Genomic DNA, 16,211 nt, shown 5'->3' with positions numbered 1-16,211 from the left:
ACTCACCCACTCAGACAGACTTGGCCACATACCACGACGCCCTCCTCCATTTTCAGCATGCAGTATCTCCGACAAACCGCCATTTGAGTCTCCATGCCATCACTTACTGTCTCTGCATCCTTGAGCCGATTGCTTGCCCCTTCTGAACCTTTGCCCCTCCCCCATGTAAAGTGGGGATAACTCAGTCCCATGAGTCTTAAATAAGGTCGTACATGTGAAGTTCTCAGCACTAGGCCTGGCACATCACAGTCTTCCCCTCTCTTCCTGTCTTTAAGAATTCTGTGTTCCTTTTCTAGAACACCCTTCAGCTTGCTTTTCATCAGTTTGTCAACCTCTGCCCATTCACTGAGGCCCAACTCAAATCGCACCTTATGTACAAACTTGCTCCTGAATGCTGTAGTCCACAGCGGTGGCACTCAAGTTCTATGAGCACGTGGGCACTCGTTTTCTGAGCTGGCTCCCTGGACACTTGATCGCATTCCCCCTGAAAACCCTGTTGCCCTGTCTTTAACTTGTCCCTTGAGCATGACTCCCTGGCACAATGGAAAGAGGCATAATATAAAGTCTGAACTCCCAAGAGGAAGGAGGAGAGGAAGTGTTTATATGTATTTATAGGGCACTACCACGGGCCAGCTACTCTACTCGGCACTTTCATATACAATCTTCCTATTAATCAAAAAGCCAACAGCAATGCCTCTGAACCATGGTTACACATTAGAATCACCAAGAGAGAATGTTAAATACATGCATTCCCTGGTCCTAGCCCGACCCAATTTAAACAGACTTTCTGGTGGTGGGGGCTCAACATTTTATATAAACTCCCTAGGGGATGTCCATGAGTACCCAAGGGTGAGAACTTCTGGCTTACAATTTAGTTTGGAAAACACACACACACACACACACACACACACACGCACACTTATAAATGCATCCTCAATAATGTATTCTGGTGACACCAAGAAGTCTTACAGCAGCCACCACACCCTCATCTATTTTTTCCCTCATTCATGCATCCAACACACATGTTTCAATGCCTTATATGTACAAACAATATACTTTGTTAGGTGCCAAAAAAAAAAAAAAAGACTCAAAGTAACTCAGAGATTCTTCCTCTTAAGGAGCTTATATATTAGCAGAAGGGGGCAATTTCATATACTTATCTATGGCACAGCTAGGAATGACACATGCCCCCCAAAAGATTGCCAGCTAGCAGGAAGCATCTTCTAGCTGGGATCGGGGTAGGCACCCCAGGATAACGTTAGGAAGGGAAGGATCTAAACATGTAGCAGAAGTGGGGTGCCTGGCCGGCCAGTCAGTGGAGCATCTGACTCTTGATTTTGGCTCAGGTCATGATCTCACGATTCGGGGGTTCGAGCCTGGCATCGGGCTCTGTGCTGACAGTGCTGAGCCTACTTGGGATCTCTCTTTCCTCTATCTCTACCCCATCCCCACGCGTGCACTTGCGCGCACACGCTCTCTCTCTTCTCTCAAAATAAATAAATAAACATTTAAATGGATAAATACAGAAATAAAGAAATACGTAAAAAAAGAAGAAGTGGGGTTCCAGGTGGGAGTTGCTGCCTGAGCCTAGACACCGAGGGGAAAGCCCTGAATAATCCCGGGAATGAGGAGGCTGGAAAGCTGGCCTCCCTGGCCAGCCTAACCCTATGCAGAGGTGCTGAACACCTTCTTTACTCACTGCTACAAGCTTTCCCGCAAAACCTTGAGCTTACGCCTCTGCTGTTCTCGCAGACCAGGCTCAGAACCGAATCACACTCTGCTGTCTTATCTTCCCAGGGCCAGCCTCTCGGGGAGACTTAGAAGGAGTTAGTGAGGTCTCCTGGGAGTCCTTTTTCTCCCATTTGAACATCCCCATGGCCCCATTCCCTGACCGATGGAGTCGTTCACTAAGTTGTCAGACTCGACAGGTGGAAAAACATGTGGTCTCCTGGGGGCACCGGCATTTTGAAAACTCTCAGGAGGGAGCCTAACAGGATTGGGTGCCTGGTGCCCGAGAGGCTGGGGAAGGCATCTGAAGTCAGGCTGGTCATCCTGAGGAGTCAGTGCCATTTCTACAAGACCCTTTTGCTGTTGGCCTGGAGCTATTGCCTGTGTCGAGAAGTTTGCCTCATGCTCCCAGACGGACCTCTGGTGAGCTTCCTCTTCTCCCTTCCTCTCATTTCCCATCTTTACAGTGAACGTTCTGGATTAAATAATAATTCATTGTTTTTTTTAATTATTATAAAAGGAATCAATTCAGAATCAAATTTGAGCATTTGCAGATAAGCATTACCTTATTTGCTTCTCACATCAACCATATGAGAAAGGCAGTGGCCTTATATCCATTTTACAGAATAAGAAACTGAGGCCAGAGAAGCTGGATCTCATACCCGAGAGCTGTAAATGGAACCTGTACTAAAACAGTATTCTCAAATTGCAGGCTGTAGAAACGATCTAGATGGGTGTGACTACACTTTTTTAATGGAAAGGAAAGAAACGGAATGGATTGGATTATAAAAACAAGTGTGACGCTCACATAATAAGGGTAAGTGTTATTTTGTGAAACTTTTATTTCAGTTATACACTACCGACACATTTTAGTGTAATATATATTTCAACTGTACACATCTATACATATTCCACTTACATACATGCACTGGGTCACAAAGAAGATCTTTCTGGAAGCTGTGGTCAAAAAGCAATTGAAAATCTCTGCTGTAAAACCACTGAGCGTAGCTCTTCTCTGGGCAATTTCTACAGAACTAGTTTTCTCTACCTTTTTAGCACCAATGGTTTGGAAATCTGGAACTTTGCAGGTATACACGGCTGTGAGTGCTCTAGTGCGGAGAATGTCCCTTGGGGCAATTCCTGAGCAGCCTGCCAAGTGTGGGACCTTCTAGACCTGCGTCGATTCCTTCTCATTCTGCTGGAACAACATGGCCCCGGTGCCGGGGGTCCGAAAAGGGCTGGGGCTGGCGGGAAATCTGCAGCACAGAGGTGGTCCTGCTGAAATCCTGCAGGAGGAAATGGGTCCTCCGGGATTCCCGATCCAGCTGGAGAACAGAATCGCCATCTGGTAAATCACAAGATGATTTTCATTCTTGCCAGACGCACCCTATCAATATGGAAGATACAGACAGTCTTCAACACATAAACAGGCTATTTTGCCAAAAGTTCCTTTTGTAACTCAGATGTTTGGCGTTTGGAACACATCACCCCGTAGAAACAAGAATATAAATGGAGGTTAGGTTTTTATGTTTTAAAACTCAGAGGGTGTATGACACACTGTTTTGCACAGTGAACTGGGTAAGGACCGGGTGAGAACACATTTGTCTGGCTGTGGGGAAGTAAGTGTGAGTTCCTTATGCTTTCAGAGTCCTCGTTCTTCGTTTCAAAAGGGGGCCACGAAAGATGACCTTTTCTTAGAGATGGGGGGGCGAGGGGTCATTGTGGCTGCTATTGTTATAACACCATGGTTAGAGAAAACAGCATGTGACCTTGCCTCTAGCATGCAAGTCCTGGGAGCCTCGGTTTCCTTCTCTGTAAAATACATGAGAATATTCCCCTCACAGGACTATCGCACGCATGAATGAGATGCCATACATATAGCGCTTAGTACAAAGCCTGACTCACAGTGAGTGTTTAATAAGTGGGGTCCTGCAGCCCCAGACACGCCTGGCTATACCTGCATGCATTTTCTGAGTTGACCTGAATCAGCCCTTATCAATACCCCTATGCACCAGGAAAATTAAAACTAACAAGTATTCAGAAGATGCCTCTCCCACACCCAGTCCGTTTGCTTGGTTCCACACAGAAACAAGAGGTAAATGCTAAGATCCCTCACGCTCGGAATGTGGTGCGGGAACCTTGCTCATTCTGCATTCTAATGGGATCGGAGAGCATCCTAACGATGACAAAGAAGCCAGAGAAAGAGAGGGCCAGAGCACATTTCAGGCTGATGGTGTAGCGCACTGGTCCAGCCGATCTACACCCCGGCTAGCGAGATGCTGAGGTACGTGAGAGATTGATCGCGATAACATTTGACCTTCACCCATCATGAATAGTCCCCAGAGAAAACCTTAGGCCGGATGCTCTGTGGAGCAACAGTCCACAGGCCAGCAATTGAACTTTGCGATGGAGGGGGAGACTGAGAGCCACAATAATAAAGTTCCCTGTACGGTCTCAAGTTTCACACAATCTTTACAATACTCAAGATGATCTCTCTGGGGAAGGTGAAAAGAATTATAATTACATCTGTGAAAAAGGCTTGGGAAGGAAGAAAAAAAAATCCTGCCATATGGTGTGTGGAAAATGTTTTGGAACTGAATAAATAACATGGTGGGTGTTCCCTCCCCCCCCAATTTTGTTTATACATCCACGTTATGCAGGCTGACTAGTGAACATGGATCAGTTTTTCTTTTGGAATAGAAATGCACTGGGTAATTTAATTTTACGGCCATTAATAATACGGGTCTCTCTCTGCAAGCAAAGGCATTTACAAACTTATAATCAGATTTTGTGATTTGGGTGTAAACCAATCACCCACAAGAGGCAACGCGATTATTTCCATCCAGCTTTCCCTTTGCAAGAGGCTGGCATGAAATGCAAAAAACAAGGGCACCGAGTAAAAGGTTCAGATTCCCAAAGGGAAGCAGAGGGAGGGCCCTGGTTTCAACGGACATCTCATTCTTCAGCAAGGAAATTTTAAAAGCCATGAGATGTGCATTAAGAGGTATTACACACTGACTGTGTTTTAGACGCTGTCCAAATGGGAGCCTGTTTCCTGCTCCACCGATCTGTGCCGTGGGTGTTTCCATGCCCATTTATCAGAGGGAGCAGAGATCAGAGAGATGAAGGAACCCACTTCTGTTTGCACAGCTAATCCATAGCAGAATTCAGATCTGACCACTTGCATGCCTGGCCTCCACCTTTCTCTCTTCCCCATCACCCCTCTGTCATAAACTCATCCTACACAGAAACTCTCACTCAGATAGGTATGCAAGCATTTATAGTGTAAGACACACTGAGCCCAGCACTAAAACAGAAGCACGAGAATCATATGGTAAAAGTTCAAACAGAAGGTTTTTCAGAAAGTATTTTCAAAGGCTGTGCCAACTGATTTAGAATGCATTAACCTTAATCCTCACAGCAATCTGATGAGAAAGACACTACTGTCCCATTCTTCTTACAGGTGAGGAAACCAAGGTTCAGAGAAGTGAAGCAAGTTAACACAGTTACACAGGTAGGAAGTGAAGGTATTGGGTTTCACAGCCGCCCCATCTATTTGAGTCTAGAGCCTAACTTTTTAATGTCTCAACGCATCGCTGCAGATGAGCATGTGGTGTTAGAATTAGAATGGGGCCAGTGAGCAGAGAAGGGTTGAGAGGTCTCAGGAGTCATGGACGCTCTCAAGGATTGTGAAGAAGCTCAGTTTGATGGATTGTAGGGGATTATGTCGAGTAGATTCGTTCACTTGGCAAGAGTCATTGAAGGTGCCAGAACTCAGACACATAATAGGGGCTCAATAAAAAACATATTGCATTGGGGCGCCTGGGTGGCTTAGTCGGTTAAGCGTCCGACTTTCACTTAGGTCATGATCTCGCGGTTCGTGGGTTCGGGCCCCGCGTCGGGCTCTGTGCTGACTGCCAGCTCGGAGCCTGGAGCCTGTTTCAGTCTGTGACTCCCTCTCTCTCTGACCCTCCCCTGCTCACACTGTCTCTCTCTCTCCTAGAAATAAATTTAAAAAAATATTAAAAAAAAAAAAACATATTGCAGTCTTGGAGCAGATAATTATTGACAAACTACTAGGTGTCAGATACTGTTATAGGTGCTGGGAGGGAGTAGTAAATAAAGCAATAAAAACACCCTCTTAGAGAATATGTTCTAGGGAAGATAAAGCGGGAGTAGGAAGATAGGAAGAGACGTAGCTGTTTAGGAGTTATGATTTTAAATTAGCATTGTCAAAATGGACCTCATGAAAGTAACATTTGAAGAAAGAATTAACAATAAAGCTTGAAATATAGGTTCAAAAAGAGTAGGGTGTCTTTGCGGACACTGGTAAACCAGCGAACTTGACTCATGGGGGTCAGGAGACAGAAAACACAGTGGAAATGTGTGAAGTCAGACAGAAGTGTTGCTCTACGCTAAGAATCAAGACCATCTAGAATTTTAAGATAGCCAGCCTTGGATCTCTGAGTATTTGGGCCAGATGGATCATAAGGAAATTGGTTGCCTGTCATAGTCCCCTTCTTGTCGGGCTTGGCAGATGTGACCCACATTTCTTATATATGCTGGTCTGAATAGAGATGTCATTCGTAACCTCTTCTCTCCAGTGTCTGATCCCAGACCAGCCACAGGGCAACATTCTGTGCTCTGAGGATCCGTGGGTACTTGGAAGGTGACAAAGAGACCAAAGACGTCCCTTCTCTGGCATTATCGGAGCCTCACTGATGATAGGCAAAGGTCTTGCCCATAAGAGAAGACAAAGTCTTTCCGCAAGATCAGTCAAAGCCAAGAACACTAGTGTGAGAGCCTGTGACCCTCATTCTGGCACAATGCCTTATCTCTCTTTTGTATATTTTCTCCGCCCTGCTCTGCCTCGTATCTTATCTTATCTGGTCTATTTCAACTTATCTGCTTACCTTATCATCTCATTTCCTCAAATGTACGTTCATTCTTCCTAACTAGACTTTATAACACTTGAGCAAAGACTTTTGCTCAAGAAGTTCCCTCTCTCCAGGAGCACAGTTCCCCACTTTTACCTTGCAAACCAACCACTTTATCATCTTTAGAGACTCATGACTACACTCAGTGTGGTGACCGTTTAGCGACACGGACAAACACTGTATCCTTAGGCTCTGCATCTGAAACCAATATCATCTTAGATGTCCATTGTACCACAGTTAAAAAAAATTTTTTTTTAGAGGCTCATCTCAGGTTACCTCGTCTAGGAAGTCTACCTGGATTGCCAACCCTCCAAAGCAGAACTATGTACTCTTAGATTTATTGAATTTTTATAAATCCACCTTCAACATGGACCAAATTATCAAGGTATTTGGTTTATCTGTGTGTCTCACAACAACCCACAGGCCCACTGTGAGTCCATTGCATGCAGAGACCCTGTCTTCTTTCTCTTTCTTTCTTTCTTTCTTTCTTTCTTTCTTTCTTTCTTTCTTTCTTTCTTTCTTTCTTTCTTTCTTAGCTCAGTGACTATATAGAGTGTAAACCAATAGTGAGCCTATTGGATATTTTGGAAATTGGGCTACATTGAGGAAAGAGCATGGCCCTTATCCATCCATGTCCTCTCGACACCAGTGTTGGTGTGACATGTACTCTTAGATTTATTGAATCTAAGCTGACTCAGGTATGTGACCTTCCATGTGTTCTGAGCTCTCTGGCCCTCAGCTCGGGCCTCTCTGCAGGGATCCCCACCTTCCAACCAAAGTTCGAAGGGCAGGAAGACATGTAAGTGGAATGAGGCCATACCCGACCACGAGACTCCAGCATGGTGGAGGGGATGTGGCTCTCTGTGGAGGACAGCATCCTTGGCAGGTGGCCGTGGGCCCCATCCAGCTCACAGAAGTATTGTTTGGTCTTCACATAGTTAAAATAATTGTTAAAATCCATTGCCCATGGAGGAGGGCACTTTGGGGATGAGCACTGAGTGTTATGTAGAAACTAATTTGGCAATAAACTATTTGTAAAAAAAAAAAAAAATAAATAAATAAATAAAAAAAATAAAAAAAAAAATCCATTGCCCATACTTAAAAACTGGGAGTTTTCACATAAAACTCCAGATTTCTATTTTCTCTTGAAAAATCAGAAGATCTAGCAACACTTGGCCAGAATCCCCGCCCATATGTTTCCAGTCTGGTCCTGCTGGCATTTGAGTTTATAACCTGGTATAAATAAGTATATACTTTATTGTTATTATTTCCTATCCATGCATTAAGAGAGCAAGTCGTTTGTTAAAATGGTCCTCGTTTTTCCTGGAGAACTCCTCCGAGCCACTGATTTTGCAGCACTTTGTGCCCTTTTTGAGGAAAGGAAAATTCTGAGAGCAGGAAAGAGAAATTTCCAGAAAGTGTTTTCCGGCTTCTTCCAGCCTTCCTTCTCAAACCCTCAGATGTTGTGGCATGTTCTCTGACATTTCTCTGGCAAAGCTCTTCACTTCCTTTCTCTTGAGGCAATAGCTCCATATCAAAGAATATAGATATCAATATAGAGAGATACATAGATATAGATATAATATAGATATAGATGATTTATAGATATAGATAGTGATATTCTATATATATACACACATGCACACACACACACGTGTGTGTGTGTGTGTGTGTGTGTGTGTGTGGTTGAAGGCTTGGATTTGTGTTCTGGCTCCAACACCGATTTTACCTGAATGCTCCTGGCCCTAGAGCCTCTGCTTTCCAGCTGCTCAAATGGTATCCGCAGGGCCACCCCCGCGGTTCATGGGGTTCTCTACAGATAAACGGGGCCTTGCACACACACCTTCATAGAGAGCAAAGGACTAGATGAAACTAAGACTTAAACAGGGAAGAATTCACTCTCATTTGAAATGTAAGTCACCCCTGTGCTCTGCTGCATCTAAGCTGCCCTGTCTTGGCTCCTTCCCGCAGGAGGATTGGATTCCTGCAGGCTCAGCACTGCTGCCGGCTGGGAAGGCGACAGGGAGGGCCACTAAATCAAGAGGCCTGGGAGGTGATGTGGATTATTTTAATTCAGTAAAGAAAGCGACCCGGCGTGCTCCCCCACGCTGCCACCAACCTAGATGTTCCCTCCTTCACCAGTGCTAACTGAACACCTACTCCGAGCCAGGCACTGTGCTGAGTGCTTTGCAGTTATTACTGTCCCGTGTCGTTCTCACAGCAACCACCCAGGGTTGCCCCCCTGTGTCTCCCATTCACAGAGGACACCAAGCCTTAGAGACGTTTAGCCGTTTGCCCAAGATAATATCACTCGTGCATAACAGAGCAGCTAAGTCTGTCTGATTGCAAAGCCCCTGCTTCTAATCTGTCTGCAACACACTTCTCCCAGAGAGCTGTGTCTTAGCTATGAGTGTGACAAAATAGGTAGACAGATATTTTCAAGCCACCTACCGACAAGATTAATATATCTCCTTTTCAGGTTTGGTCCAGTTGCAATCATTTTTAATGAAGAAAAATAAACCTGGGCTTAAAAAAGACACTCTTGTTAATAATTGATTCATAATAAATAAGAATACTTTTATTTCCATTATTTAATTTGATCTCTAGTGAAGGATTTTACCCCCATCTCACAGATGCAGAAACTGAGGCTCAGGGGGCTGAACAGCTCACCCGAGTCTGTAAAACCTATAAAAGGATTCTGGATCTCAAGAGCAGGTCTACTAAGTGCAAGTCCGTTTCAGTTTTGTAAGCAGCCATAAGATCACCAAGATCAATTTCCTTGAACCATTATAAGGAAACTGAGGTCCAGATGGGAAGGGACTAGTCCAAGTTCACGCAGTGGCTATAAGGAGAGACACAGGGCGCCAGACAGATGTGTGCTCAAATCTCGACTTTCCCATATTCTTGATGCATGTCATTGTGAGCTTTTCTGAAACCACACTGGTAAAAGGCACGGCGTGGTCCCTCTGTCAAACGAGGATAATAATACTGCCCGTAGATTTTCGTGAAGGTTCAATTCATGGAGGAAAGGGTGGCTCTTAGAGACACAACTGAATTGGAGTCCAAGACTTGTCTCTCAACCCAGAGTGTAACCCAGCAAGGCACACAAGCCCCTGGCAAATCTGTGGTCATACCTGTAGACATAATGACATAATGTCACGTGCGCACTGTTAGTTCCTTAAGTCTAACCCACTGTGATTTCTGAAGCAGACGAAATGTACCGTCTGTATTCTCTTAGAGCCTCGATTATCAGAGCTAATTTCTTTCTTATTTTAGCAGGCAAGGCAGGTTCCACCCTTTGCAAATACGAGTTAAATGATACCATTGTTCAAGTTAGGGTGGATTTCAGAGTCACACATTTTCCTTATAAGGGAAAAGTCCTATTTTGGCCATTTCATGCCCTTGAAGTAGATTTGGTATGTCCACGATACAGGGAAATGTTAATGTCTTTTTTAATAAAGTTTTCAGGAAAAAAAAACCCACCTCATGTTTGAATGTTTTATTATTCATATTAAACTCTTTAAATTGCCTGGCAGTTCTTGTTTCATTTAAGAAATCTTAAATTTGAGACATAAACTTCCTGACAGTGTGGGTCCCTTTAAAGGTGATATATGGCCTGACAGTGGAGAAATAAGGCCAGTCGAGAGTTCTAACCACAGGATGGTAAAAGTCATGGTCAGGTTAGAAGAATCAATTAGGGTGGGAACGAGGCTGTGTAAATTTCAGGACTCAAATGGCAAAATATGAAGACAGCGCTGAATTTAAAGCCTTGCCTGATGTGATTGTATTTCATTTCCCGATTGGCAAGATAACTCTAAATGAGGTATTACATGTGGTTAAAAAAGCGGTTTCCTTCCTATTTAAAACAAGACGCAGGAAAGAAAAAAAAATAGATCCAAGGAAGAGTAACAGCAAATCTGAGGATTTATATGGGTATTTGAGAAAAAGACAGAGGCCTGGGGGGCAGGGAAATGTATTGAAGTCAGAATCCTGGACAGGGAGACGTTGAGTCTCCGACTGCATCAGCTGAAATGGTTGTATTTATAGCAGGTGCGTGACTGCCTGGCTGGGGCCCGGCCCGGCCTGGTGCTCACAACTCTGTGCTGGGCTGCAAGTCTGTGCTTGTGTGTTACATCAGCTGCAGAGATCGTGTTTAGAAGCAAACAACAGCTTTGAAATCTTAAAATAGATACCCAAAGGGCGTCCATGGTTCCCAGCCAGTCTGATGGTGGAGCTAACAGGGGAAGAGGAATGAGCTCTGGGACCCCCTACATTCCGATCCCAGCCCAGAAACTTCCCAGCTGGGACAGCTGGTAGACTTCACTGTGACTCAATTGTGTCACCTATAAAATGGCAGCACAAATGAGGCTTCATTTGCAGGAATAAATAATACCCACTAGTTAAGGCATTTAATGCACTGCCTGCTTCGTAAATAAGCACCTTATAACTGTTCCCTTTTAATATCATATTATTATTATTATTCAATAGAAAGAATTGATGTCTGTGAAGAGAAGGAAAGGTACTGACATGGTTTTATCTCCAGACTTGACTCCTTCCTGACCATGCCCATCATTCCTTCCATCCCAACTACACCCCCAGGGCTCACGTCACCTGTCTGATCCCAACTCCGACCTTGGCTGCAATAGTGACCACACCAAACCCAGAGAATGATGGAGTATTAGAAGCAAGACTGGTGGATCTGAAGCCTGCGCATCTGTTTCCGAGCCTGTTACTGCTTCTTAGAAATGGCAAGGGTGGGGGTGCCTGGGTGGCTTAGTCGGTTAAGCGTCCGACTTTCGCTTAGGTTGTGATCTCGTGGTTCGTGGGTTCGAGCCCCGCGTCGGGCTCTGTGCTGACTGCCAGCTCAGAGCCTGGAGCCTGTTTCAGAGTCTGTGACTCCCTTTCTCTCTGACCCTCCCCTGCTCATGCTGTCTCTCTCTCTCTCCTAGAAATAAATAAAACATTAAAAAAAATTAAAAAAAAAAAAAAAGAAATGGCAAGGGTGCCACTCACTGTGTTCCTTGAAGCCCATCCATGACATGGTATGATTTCCTCCACCCCGTCTACCATGCCCGCCCATGGTAGGGGATTGGCTAACTCCGATGCGTACGGAAGTGCCCTTAGATGATAGTGCACTGCCAAGGAGTTGGACAGCATCACAATTGCCTCCGAAGCCCACTTTGACCCCATCTCCCACTGCAACACACCCTTAAATAAAAGCACTGTTGTAATGATTCCAAACTAACCCTTTGTCAGTAATCTACCCATCCTGTACTTTGGTTTTTTGAGAAAAGGAAAAGAGGGAAAATGAGAAAACAAGGCAGGTGCCTCAGAACAGTGGAGGCACTAAGCCAGAGTAACAATGACACACACGCACCTGTGATCTCAGGCCCCAAGGTGGACATCACCCTCTCTCACTGAGCCCAAATGATCTTTCTCCACACAGCGCTCTGACTAACCACTGCTGTCTACCTTCAGTACCTACTGCTTCCATCAAATGGAAGACCCATTCAAAGATACCCAAAGCAAAAATAAATGGGGCGAAGTTCTGAACTCTGGAGTCAATGTAGACTCGAATCCCTTTTCTAATTCTAATAGCTGGAGAATCACCTTCGGCCTCCATTTCCTTGTCTGTAAAATGGTAATTAATATAAAACGCCCACTTCATTAGAGAGCTGTGATTTTCAAGCAGATGACACCTGCCAAATAGTAAAAATGCAATCTTTATGAGCTATGGTTATTAATAACTTGCTTCCTCTTTTTAAAAATTTTTAAATGCTTATTTATTTATTTTGAGAGAAAGAGCATGCGAGCAGGGGAGAGGCAAAGAGAGAGAAAATCCCAAGCAGGCTCTGTACTATCAGCCAGGTGCCTGAGGCAGGGTGCGATCTCAGAAACCGAGAGATCATGACCTGAGCTAACATCAAGAGTCGGGCGCTTAACCAACTGAGCCACAGAGGAGCCCCTAACTTGCTTCCTCTTATTTGATGGTCTCTGTGAAGTTATCTCCCTTCCTTCCCCCTTTCAAACAAATGAACAGGTAAGCCAAAAATATTCCAAATTGTGTAGAAGAATCATGGGGTTTAGAGCCCTCGGGTTGAATACCATTACTGCTATTGTTAATTGTGCAGTATTGAGCAAGTTATCCCAAACTTCTCAGCCTCAGTTGCCTCACTGATAAAAGGAGGAAAACGTTTTAGGACATGGGAAGAATTAAATGAGATAATATACGTAATGTACTTGGCCCTCGGTGGGCTCCATTCGAATATTCGTTGGAAAAGAATGAATGAATATTCAGCATAATAGGATCAACTCAAATCCATTGGAAACATTACAGAAGAAACATTTTTTTGAGAAGGTTAAAATGAAATCAAATGTCTGAGGTAGATTAAACTTTTTTTCCTCCCTCTCTCTCCTCATGTCAGATTTGTTTCCACAGGATTTCATCTGCATAATGGAATTTGCTGATTTTGAATAGATGATGCAATATGCACGGAGCATTTTCCAGAGGATAAAGAACTGAAGGTTATTTATACGTGATTTGTAAGACTGTCTTCCCTGATTTCTCGGTATCTTAGCTCTCCCACAAAATCCCACATTCCAGTCAACCGTGTTTTCCCCTCCTTCTGAACATAATATGCCCTGTGACCTAAAGGTTCTCAGAACTACTGGGAATGCTATACCTTCTGTACTCATTCTTAGAGATTCCTAGTGCCCATTCACATAATAAAGGCACTGAAAAGTCCTGCAAAATTTAAAAAACGTGTATGTTTAACACAGCATTGCTTCATTGTATCTAATCACAGAAAACTTTTTCCAGGTTAACAACTTTCTAACATCCCATGTAAGTACTATTTGAAAAATGTTATTATGCTGAATTCCCCCAAAATACCCAACGAAGGGAGAATTAAAATCTGAATGTTCACTATGATTGTCAGGCAGTGCTGACCGAAGACACAAAACACAGTCAATCAGAGACTGCAGTACCTTCTTTTGTGGGGTGAATTGTGTTCCCTAAAAGACAGGTCGAAGGCCTAACTGCCAGTATTTGTGAATGTGACCTTACCTGGAAACGGGGTCAAGTTAAGGTGAGGTCGTACTGAAACAGGGTGGAACCTAAGCCCGGTGACTGGTGTCCTGATGAGGAGAGAGAAATTTGGAGACACCAAGAGCAGGCACGGGAAAGAGAACTAGGAGGAAACAGAGCAGAGATTGGGGTGATGTCGCCATTAACCAAGGAGCCCCCAGCACTGCGGCCACCACCACCACCGGAGGCTGGCAGACTCCTCCCCTAGAGGCTGCAGAGGGAGTGTGCGGCGCTGCCACTCACTTGACTGTGGACCTGTGATCTCCGGAACTGTGAGAGACTCCATTTCTGCTGGTTTAAGCCCCCAGTGGGCAACACTCTGTTACAGTGGCCCCAGGGAATCTGATGTCGTTGCCCGCCAGGTCGTTCCCCTGCGTTCCTTGCTTGCTCCTTCTCAGTCTCCCTTCCCGACCATTTATGTTGGGGTGACGTCCACGGGTGGGTGGCCTTCCCCTTTTCTTAGCTCTCTGGTAGCAGTTACTGCGGCACGATCAGAGCCAGGAGCTTGGCTTCCATGCCTTCTGCGTGCTGGTGAATCACACAGCATTTTAAAGATGGATTCAGTACGTCCAAAATGGAACCTGTGAGCCCATCGTAAACATAAATCTCTTCTCTGAAGACATGCTCTGCTCCTCACCCAGCACCTCCACCTCAGGAATGAGTAATTCATCCATCCCAGTTGCTGAGGTCAAAAGTCCAGGAGCTTCTGCTGAGGTGACTCCTAGTCACCCTTGAGTTCTCTTTCCTCAACACCCCCTCCATCAGCAAATCCTGGGGGATCCACCTTTATTTTATTTTTTCATGCTTGTTTATATTTTGGAGAGAGCGTGTGTGTGTGTTTGTGTGAGAGAGCATGGCAGAGACAGAGAGAGAGGGAGACACGGAATCCAAAGCAGGCTCCAGGCTCTGAGCTGTCAGCACAGAGCCTGACCTGGGGCTCAAACTCATGAACCAAGAGATCATGGCCCGGGCAGAAGTGGACACTTAACTACTGAGGCCCCAGGTGCCCCCTGGTGGACGCACTTTTAAAGCACATCCAGAATTGCATCCCTGGCCCCACCTGCAGCCACCTCTCTCTGCAGTAGCTGGTTGCTATGGTCCTGCTTAGTTGAGCAGGTGCTGGAGTGGAGTCCATTCTGGTCTCTCTGCTTCTGTCCTCAGCTCTTAGTGGCTCTTCTCGACACGGGATGCAGAATCATCATAATAAATCATTACCTCGCCCTTCCCACGTTAAGGACCCTCCAAAGTCTTCTCATCCTTGTAAATGAAGTCCCAAGTCCCCGCCATGACCCAAGTCCAGTCTGTGACTCTGATCTCATTTACTCGCGCACTGTTCCCTCGCTCGGTTCCAGCTATGCTGGCCTTCTGGAGGCTTTCTAATGAGCAAGCTTACACCTTAGGGACTTCATTTACTGTGGCCTCAGCCAGGAGCACTCTTATTTCTGATACCCACAGGCATATTCCCTTGCTTCAATCAAGTTTCTTGCAAAGCACCTTTTCATAAAGTCCCTCTCTTGCTGCCCTGCCGAAAATGTCACCCCTGCTGTCGTGATCTATTCCCGTGCCCTGATTTACCATCAGACATCACGTGGGACATGTGCATGTGCATGCGTTGTGTGCAGTTCGCTCATTAGAAGGCTTAGTGTCCTCTGTGCCAAGGTGGGGGGGGGGTGGCTGTATTTGGTAGGTGCTCAAAAATATTTGTTGAATTAATTAATTAATTAATTAATTCAGAGGAAAGCACAGAGGAAAAATAATATAATTTTAGCACTCTCAAAAAAAAAAAAGGCCCTCAATAAAAGCTGGGGGGAAAAAAGCAGTCTGTGACAAAGATTTTCTGGCAAAGGGAAACGAAGTCTTCTTGGACTACCAGAGCTATTGCTGGGTTTGCGGAAAAAGTAGTTTCTAAAGTCACGCACCATAGCACCATATAATTCATTAGAACTTTCGCCTTGTTTTTCATCTCTAAAATGTGGATCAAGTTTTTCAAAGTCCACAGAACAATGTTTCTGAATTGATGAACAAGTAGCACACACGTTGAGAGATCTTTAGTCCTTATGCTTCATAGTCCTTAAAAAGCAGGTTTTCACATGACACCCTTACAACAAGCTTAGCATAATGACAGTTAATCTTCATTGAGAGCTTGACACAAGCCAGGGACTTTTCAGACATTCTCTTATCTAAAACTGCAATATTCCTAGGAGGAAGGTATTATCATGAACTCCATTTGTCAGATGTGGAAACTGAGGTTTCTAACCAGTAAGTGGGAAACGGGGACTCCAACCGAGACAATGTGATTTCACAACCCTCTCTAGACCCAAATGCCACCTTGTGTGACCCTGACAACATGGCCAGGGTTACCTAATCCAATGGGATGCCATTACTTCCATTTTATAAAATATTAATCCTCAGGTTCACAAAAGGGAAAAGACTCACTCAAGAAGACGGTGCAAAAGGTA

Source organism: Hyaena hyaena, unplaced genomic scaffold, assembly GCF_003009895.1.
Source record: "Hyaena hyaena isolate Hyena2069 unplaced genomic scaffold, ASM300989v1 scaffold_90, whole genome shotgun sequence".
In the NCBI taxonomy this organism is placed as follows: domain Eukaryota; kingdom Metazoa; phylum Chordata; class Mammalia; order Carnivora; family Hyaenidae; genus Hyaena; species Hyaena hyaena.
Note: the sequence above shows the minus strand (reverse complement) of the source record.